Here is a 9,293-nt window from a genome sequence, read left to right on the forward strand (position 1 = left end):
ATTTGATAAGCCCCAAGAGTTATAGATTCTTATGAGAAACTCATGTGAAGTCATTGGCATTCAATCTCTAACCGGCCCTTATCTTCATGGCTGCCTTCATCCCAAAATACTTCAAATCCATCAAAATAATCCACACATACACATCTTTACCCAGGAAGTTTCCACTGCCTAGAATTTCTCTATATTCCCTAGAAGACTCCTACTCATCCTTTCAAACCCAGATCAGATAGATTTCTTTTTAAGTTTTTATTTATTTATGTTTCTTTTCTTTGATACAATATATCTATATTAGCCTGTTCATGCATTTCTCTAAAGAAGTACCTGAGTCTGGGTAGTTTATAAAGAAAACAGGTTTAATTGGCTCACGATTCTGCAGGCTACACAGGAAGTAAGACTGGGGAGGCCTCAGGAAACTTACAATCATGGTGCAAGGTGAAAAGGAAGAAGGCACGTCTTATATTGACCAGAGAAGGAGGGGGGAGAGAGAGAAGAGGGAGGCGCTACACACTTTTAAACAACCAGATCTCATGAGAACTCACTCACTATCATGAGAACAGCAAGGGATAAGTCTGACCCCATGACACCCAATCACCTCCCACCAGACCCCTCCTCCAACATTGAGGATTACAATTCGACATGAGATGTAGGTGGGGACACAAATCCAAACCAAATCAACACCCATATAATAATTTATTTTATTTATTTTTTTGAGACAGAGTCTCACTCTGTTGCCCAGGCTAGAGTGCAGTGGCACAATCATAACTCACTGTAACCTCAAACTCCCAGGCTCAAGTGATCCTCCTGCCTTAGTCTCTGGAGTAACTGAGGATACAGGTATGCATCAGCACACCTAGCTAATTTTCTAATTTTCTTTTTTTCTTTTTCTTTCTTTCTTTCTTTCTTTTTTTTTTTTTTTCTGTAGAGACTGTGTCTCACTATGTTTCCGAGGCCGGTCTCAAATTCCTGGCTTGAAGTGATCCTCTGGCTTTGGACTCCCAAAGTGCTGGGATTACAGGGGCGAGCCACTGCACCAAGCCCAGACCTCTTCTATTAGAGGCTTTCTCTGATTTAGGAATCAGACATGACTGCTTTCTTCTCTGGGCAACTTCTTTCCCCCTCCCATGGTTCTATTATTGTCTTTCCTCCTCTCCAGCACCGTGCTGGTTTCCACACATGAGTGGTGGTGATCCCTTACCAGAGCATGAGCTTCTTAAGGACAGTTTGGGTATTATCTACCACTGTGTCTGTAGGCCCTAGCTGAGTCCTTTACACAGAGTGGGCATCCAGAAAGGTTTGTTGAGTTTCGTGGGGTTAGATTGCTGCATATTGCAAAACTTTTCCTGGGACTCTTTCCCTAGGACTCTGGTGACCAAGCCACTTTCCTGAATGCAGCAAGAGCTTTTGGCTGGGCCTTGGCTGCCATTCCTGTACATTCAGAATGATCCACCATGATTCTGTTGTCAAGATGGCCTGTGATGGAGACACAGGGAAGGAGAAGATGAAGATGATGGCTTCAGTGAGAAGCAGCATATTGTGCTGCTTCCTGTGCACTCCCTCAAATGGTTCTGCAGAAGGTGGAAAGCTAGAGAAGCTCCTGACCAAAGAATGCCCCTCTTTCTGGAAATAATGCATGTCTGGGAACAATGGGTGTGAAAGGAGAGAGAGGAGGAGGAGAACAATTGCCTGGATTGCCAGGTGGACTCCAACCACCTTAGCCACCAGGGATGTGGCTGCTGTCACTACAAGCAGCACATACAACATCAAGGACTCCAATAAGATGATTTGAGCTTCTTCTTTGGGGTAGTAGGGGTCAGAACAGACAAATTCTGCTTTCTGAAGAGTGAAATATTTACCCCAGGAGCTGTTAAGGATGAGACCTGCAACAGCAGTGCTGTCATCTGAGGGCCCCTCTATGCCTGCTTGCCGGAAGAGATCCTAAGGCTGAGCCTTGGGAAATGGCATTGGCTCATTATCATCACTGACCCACGTTCTGTGTCTCCTTGCCCTGAGGAATCATGAATTATGTGACAAGTAAAACCTCAATATTCTTAAAAGTCAACAGAAATACAGCCCTAAACTCCTGGGCTCAGGTGATCCTCCAGCCCCAGACTCCCAAGTAGCTGGAACTACAGGCATGCATCAACACGTCCAGACTTTATATTTAATTTTGTAGATATGGGGTCTTGCTATAATGCCTAGGCTGGTCTCAAAGTCCTGGGCTCAAGCAATCCTTCTCTCACAGCCTCCCAAATTACTGGGACTACAAGCATGAATCACCGAGCCTGACGTTGATAGAAATTCTTAGTAAAAAGGATGACTTTTAAATATTAAATCCAGATTCTCAAGCAGTATGGTAAACTATTTTTGAAAAGCTATATACAATTAAATTAATGTATGTTAAAACTTGCAAAGTAATCTTGAGTAGATACAATACATTTTAATTATATAAACAGCCATTGACTTCTGAAAAGTCCCGTAACCCCTCCTAATTGAACCCAGCCTGTGAAATGATGGGAAGAGGCCTTCAGGAAGCATTATTTATTTATTTATTTATTTATTTATTTATTTATTTAGACAGAGTCTTGTTCTGTGGCCCCTGAGCTGGAGTGCAGTGGTGTGATCTTGGCTCACCACAACATCTGCCTCCTGAGTTGAAGCAATTCTCCTGCCTCAGCCTCCCTGGTAGCTGGGATTACAGGTGCGTGCCCCTGAGTCCAGCTAAGTTTTGTATTTTTAGTAGAGACAGGGTTTCACCGTGTTGGCCAGGCTGGTCTTGAACTCCTGACCTCAGTGATCAGCCTGCCTTGGCCTCCCAAATTGCTGTGATTATAGGCGTGAGCCTATAATCCTGGTCTATGCTTTTGCTTTTAATAGGTCATCTTGGCTACAAAGAGCAGTGCAAATGGGGAGCTTCTCAAGTCCCACAGCATTTTGACCATAGTTTTAGCCTCAATCCTATCAAGTCAGCAACACTGTAACTTCCAATCTCAGTTGAGTGGAGGGCAAGCAAATTGCTGTAGAGACTGAGAAGCGTCAGCCTGTAGATGCCTGGGAGCTGGGCTAGGGACTATCTTCCCCTTCCCAAATGTGCCGCAAGCCTGCTTTCTCCCGCACTGAGCCCCCTATTTGTACACATGTACAGAATGCTTACAAAGCTTCTGTTAAGTCACAGATAGGATGAAAACCATCTCTACCCTCCTCCATTCCCATGCAGAAATCCTACTTCAGAGAAGGAGTTGCATATTGAATGCATGAGTCCTAGAAATAAGACTTAGAAGGTCTTGTTTAACATCAATCAATGACAACTGTTCTTTAAGTTCATCAGGGAAAAGATCCCAACTTTTCTATAAAGGTAACACCACATTATTTTTAATTTTAAAGTGACATGAATATATTTTTCTAAGAAACAGATAGACAAACACACCCACAAACACCCACACATACATAAATGTCAGATTAAAATTTAAAATTAAATACCTTAAAATTTGTGGCCAAGAACCTCAATTCAACTGCAAATCACTCCTTGAACACTTACTGAATGCTTACCATGGACAATGTCCCTGGCAAGGTACTATTTGAATTTTATGAAAGAAATAAAATGAAGTGATATTTTTAAGGGAGTGAGGGCAGACATACTTCGATATAGAGAGAAATTAGTAAATGAACATGAATGATTTAATGACAAATATGAAATTAGGTGATGATAACAGGCTGCAGTAATGAATAACAAAGCAGAGGACTGAATGGGTCCTGGACTAGATGGGGAAGGCTCTTCGGAGGAGCTTGGGGATTGAACCAGGACATGAAGGATGGGAAGAGGATGTGGAAGAGAGAGGAAAGAACATTCATAGAATTATTGCTCGGTTGAGAACTAGCTTGGCTTGTCAGCAGGAAGGGTCCTGGAAGGTGAGTTCTAACAGTCGGGATGACCCTGACCTGTGGGAGATTTTCCACTCTGGAAGAAATGTCTTGAATTAGTGATTCTCAAAGTTGGTTTCACATGAGAAGCAATGGAGAGGATGTTCAGAGCAACACCGTGGGGAAAGTATTTTAGAATCTCTGAGATGACACAAGCATTGTGAATATTTAAAACTCCCAAGTGGTCACAATGTACAGCTAGTGGTTGAGAACGACTGTCCTCAGAAATCTTCTGGAAATTCTCTTTTACATTTTTATTTATTTAAATTTAAAATTTTTATTTTTGGTGGGTGTGAGGAAACATTTTAAATTATCCATTTTCGAGGCATGGTGAATCTAAGCACTGGCAGCCAGCCTGTGGGTGTAACAAACTGCACGGCTCATGCACCTAGAAGGTCACAATAAGTGAACAGAATGTAGAGGAGGGGTCAGTCCATAAAAGGGAAGAAAGTTTTATTATTGGGAAATCAAAACTTAAGCAGGGAAGAGAACTGGGGTATAACATTATAAGGGGGATAATGAAACTTAGACGATGTCTGGGAAGATAGTAACCCTATAGTACTTGACCAGTGGGGAACTGGGGTAAGGAATTCTGTGCTAGGAGATAAATTACCTGCTGTAACTGCCCTGGGCGTACCTACCTACCAGACACCCGATCTTGCAGGACTGCCATTAAAAGTCTCACTTCCAGCCAGGTGTGGTAGCTCATTCCTGTAATTCCAGCACTTTGGGAGGCTGAGGCCAGGAGTTCGAGACCAGTCTGGCCAACATAGTAGAAACCCCGCTTCTACTAAAAATACAAAAATTATCCAGGCATGGTAGCATGCACCTGTAGTCCCAGCTACTTGGAAGGCTGAGGCAGGAGAATGGCTTGAACCCAGGAGGCAGAGGTTACAGTGAGCTGAGATCACGCCATTACATTCCAGCCTGAGCAACAGAGCCAGATTTTGCCTCAAAAAAAAAAAAAAAAAGTCTCACTTTCACTGTTCTTCATGTCTCCAAGTCCATTCTTTGGGTTTGGACAGGTGAATGTGTTTACCACAAACTTGTGGGCCCACCTGGTATCTCTGTGCCTGTGTGGAGTGGGACTCTGGCTGAGATAGGAGACACATCTCACCTGATTTAAATGGCCCGCTCTGTTTAGGCATTCCGGCAGAATATGGTTGGATCATGTTTTAATCCATTCCACCAATCTATGTATTTTAAGTGGAACATTTAATCTATTTACGTTAAATGTTAATGTTGAAATGTGAGGTTTTGTTCCTAATTTAATAGCAGTTTTCACCTAGTTGCTTTTTAGTCTCAACTGTGTAACTATAAGATCTCTGAGCAATATGGTTTGGATGTGTGTTCCACTTAAATTTCATGTGCAATTATAATCTCCAATGTTGGAGGTGTGGCTTGTTGGGAGGTGATTTGATCATGGGGGTGATTTCTCATGGTGTAGCACCATCTGCTTTGGTCCTGTTATTGTAATAGTAAGTTATCAGGAGATCTGGTTGCTTAAAAGTGTGTGACACCTCCCCCTTCTCTCTGTTTTTCCTGCTCCAGTCAGGTGAAGTGCCAGCTCCAATTTACCTTCCATCATTATTGTAAGTTGCCTGAGGCCTCCCCAGAAGCTGAGCAGTTGCCTGCATCATGCTTCCTGTAAAGTTTGTAAAACTGTGAGCCAATTAAACCTCTTTTCTTTATAAATTACCCAGTCTCAGTTGTTTCTTTATAACTGTACAAGAATGGACGAATACAGTGAAATTTATATTTTTTTTGTGTTTTTATGATGGTGAGGATATACCTTACATGTCCATGTTTAGAACTTCTTTGAGTATTCCTTGTAGGGAAAGTCTAGTGGTGATAAATTCTTTTAGTGTTTGCATGTCTAGGAAAGACATTACTTCTTCATTTATGAACTCAGTTTAATAGAATACTAAATTCATTTTTTGACAAATTTTTTTCTTTAAGAAATCAGAAAATAGGACCCTAATCTATTTTGCCTTGTAAGGCTTCTCCTGAGAAGTTCACGGTTAGTCTGGAGGGACTTCCTTTATAGGTAATTAGGCATTCTTCTGTTGGTGATTTTAAGACTTATCCTTTATAGTGACTTCAGGTAGTCAGATGACCATAGGTCTTAGTGACATTTGTTCTGCATTGTATCTCCCTTGAGTTCTGTGATTCTATTGCATCTGGATTTCTAAGTCTCTAGGAAGACTAGAGACATTTTCCCTAATTATTTCCTCAAATCAAATAGGTTTTCCAAACTTTCAATTTTTAATTGTCTCTCAGGAACACTTATGAGTGACAGGTTTGGACATTGTACATAACACCATACTTCTCAACGGCTTTGTCCAGTTATAAAAATTATTTTGCTTTATTTTTGCCTGACTTGATAAATTCAAAAAATCTGTCTTCATGCTCTGAGATTCTTTCTTCTGCCTGGTCTAGTCTATTGTTAGAGTTTTCAACTTATTTTGTATTTGCTTCAATGAATTTTTTATCTCTAGATTTTTTTTTATACCCTAAGTTCTGGGATACATGTGCAGAATGTCCAGATTTGTTGCATAGGTATACATGTGCCATGGTAGCTTGCTGCACCCATCAAACCATCATCTATATTAGGTATTTCTCCTAATGCTATCCCTCCCCTAGTTCCCACCCCTGACAGGCCCCGGTGTGTGATGTTCCCATCCCTGTGTCTATGTGTCCTCATTTTTCAACTCCCACTTATGAGTGAGAACATGCGGTGTTTCATTTTCTGTTCCTGTGTTAATTTGCTGAGAATGATTGTTTCCAGCTTCATCCATGTCCCTGCAAAAGACACAAACTCATCCTTTCTTATGGCTGCATAGTATTCCATGGTGTATATGTGCCACATTTTCTTTATCCAGTCTATTATTGATGGGCATTTGGATTGGTTCCAAGTCTTTTCTATTGTGAAGAGTGCTGCAATAAACATATGTGTGCATGTGTCTTTATAGTAGCATGATTTATAATCCTTTGGGTATACCCAGTAATGGGATTGCTGGGTCAAATGTTATTTCTGGTTCTAGATCCTTGAGGAATCACCACACTGTTTTCCACAATGGTTGAACTAATTGACACTCCCACCAATAGTGTAAAAGCATTTCTATTTCTCCACATCTTCTCCAGCATCTATTGCTTCCTGACTTTTTGATGATTGCCATTCTAACTGGCATGAGATGATATCTCATTGTGGTTTTGATTTTCATTTCTTTAATGACCAGTGATGATGAGGTTTTGTTCATATGTTTGTTGGCCATATACATGTCTTCTTTTGCAAAGTGTCTGTTTGTATCCTTTGCCCACTTTTTGATGGGGTTGTCTGTCTTTTGTAAATTTGTTTAAGTTCCTTGTAGATTCTGGATATTGATATTACCCCTTTGTCAGATGAATAGACTGTAAAAATTTTCTCCCATTCTGTAGGATGCTTGTTCACTGTGATTTTTTTTTCTTTGCAGAAGCTGTTTAGTTTAAGATCCAATTTGTCAATTTTGGCTTTTGTTGCTTTATTCATAAAGTCGTTGCCCATACCTATGTCCTGAATGGTATTGCCTAGGTTTTCTTCTAGGGTTTTTATGGTTTTAGGTCTTACATTTAAGTCTTTAATTCATCTTGAGTTAATTTTTGTATAAGGTGTAAGGAAGAGTCATTTCAGTTTTCCGCTTATGGCTAGCCAGTTTTCCCAACACCATTTATTAAGTAGGGAATCCTTTCCCCATTGCTTGTTTTTGTCAGGTTTGTCAAAGATCAAATGGTTGTAGATGTGTGGTGTTATTTCTGAGGCCTCTGATCTGTTCCACTGGTCTATATATCTGTTTTGCTACCAGTACCATGCTGTTTTGGTTGCTGTAGCACTGTAGAATAGTTTTAAGTCAGGTAGCGTGATGGCTCCAGCTTTGTTCTTTTTGCTTCGGATTGTCTTAGCTATATGGGCTCTTTTTTGGTTCCATATTACATTTAAAGTAGTTTTTTCTAATTCTTTGAAGAAAGTCAATGGTAACTTGATGGGAAGAGCGTTGAATCTATAAATTACTTTTGGCAGTATGGCCATTTTCACGATATTGATTCTTCCTATCCATGAGCATGGAATGTGTTTCCATTTGTTTGTGTCCTCTCTTATTTCCTTGAGCAGCAGTTTGTAGTTCTCCTTGAAGAGGTCCTTCACATTCCCTGTAAGTTGAATTCCTAGGTATTTTATTCTTCTTGTAGCAATTGTGAATGAGAGTTTGCTCATGATTTGGCTCCGTTTGTCTATTATTGGTGTATAGGAATGCTTGTGATTTTTGTACATTGATTTTTATCCTGAGACTATGCTGAAGTTGCATATCAGCTTAAGGAGTTTTGGGCTGAGAGATGGGGTTTTCTAAATTCATAATTATGTCATCTGCAAATAGAAACAATTTGACTTCCTCTCTTCCTGTTTGAATACCCTTTATTTCTTTCTCTTGCCTGATTGCCCCGGCCAGAACTTCCAATACTATGTTGAATAGGAGTGATGAGAGAGTCATGTGCTGGTTTTCAAAGGGAGTGCTTCCAGCTTTTGCCTGTTCAGTATCATATTAGCTGTGGATTTGTTATAAAGAGCTCTTATTATTTTGAGATATGTTCCATCAATACCTAGTTTATTGAGTGTTTTAGCATGAAGCAGTGTTGAATTTTATCAAAGGCCTTTTCTGCATCTATTGAGATAATCATGTGGTTTTTGTCATTGGTTCTGTTTATGTGATGGATTATGTTTATTGATTTGCATATATTGAACCAGCCTTGCATCCCAGGGATGAAGCCGACTTGATTGTGGTGGATAAGCTTTTTAATGTGCTGCTGGATTTGGTTTGGCAGTATTTTATTGAGGATTTTCGCATTGGTGTTCATCAGGGATATTGGCCTGAAATTTTCTTTTTTTGTTGTGTCTCTGCCAGGTTTTGGTATCATGATGATGCTGGCCTCATAAAATGAGTTAGGGAGGAGTCCCTCTTTTTCTATTTTTTGGAATAGTTTCAGAAGGAATAATACCAGCTCTTCTTTGTACCTCTGGTAGAAATCAGCTGTGAATTTGTCTGGTCCTGGACTCTTTTTTTGTTGTTGGTAGGCTATTAATTACTGCCTCAATTTCAGAACTTGTTATTGGTCTATTCAGGGATTTGAGTTCTTCCTGGTTTAGTCTTGGGAGGGTGTATGTGTCCAGGAATTTGTCTATTTCTTCTATATTTTCTAGTTTATTTGCATAGAGGTGTTTATAGTATTCTCTAATGGTAGCTTATTTTTCTGTGGGATCAGTGGTGATATCCCTTTTATCATTTTTTATTGTGTCTGTTTGATTCTTTGCTCTTTTTTTCTTTATTATTCTGGCTAGCAGTCTG

This window comes from Macaca thibetana, chromosome 3, assembly GCF_024542745.1.
Source record: "Macaca thibetana thibetana isolate TM-01 chromosome 3, ASM2454274v1, whole genome shotgun sequence".
Classification (NCBI taxonomy): Eukaryota; Metazoa; Chordata; class Mammalia; order Primates; family Cercopithecidae; genus Macaca; species Macaca thibetana.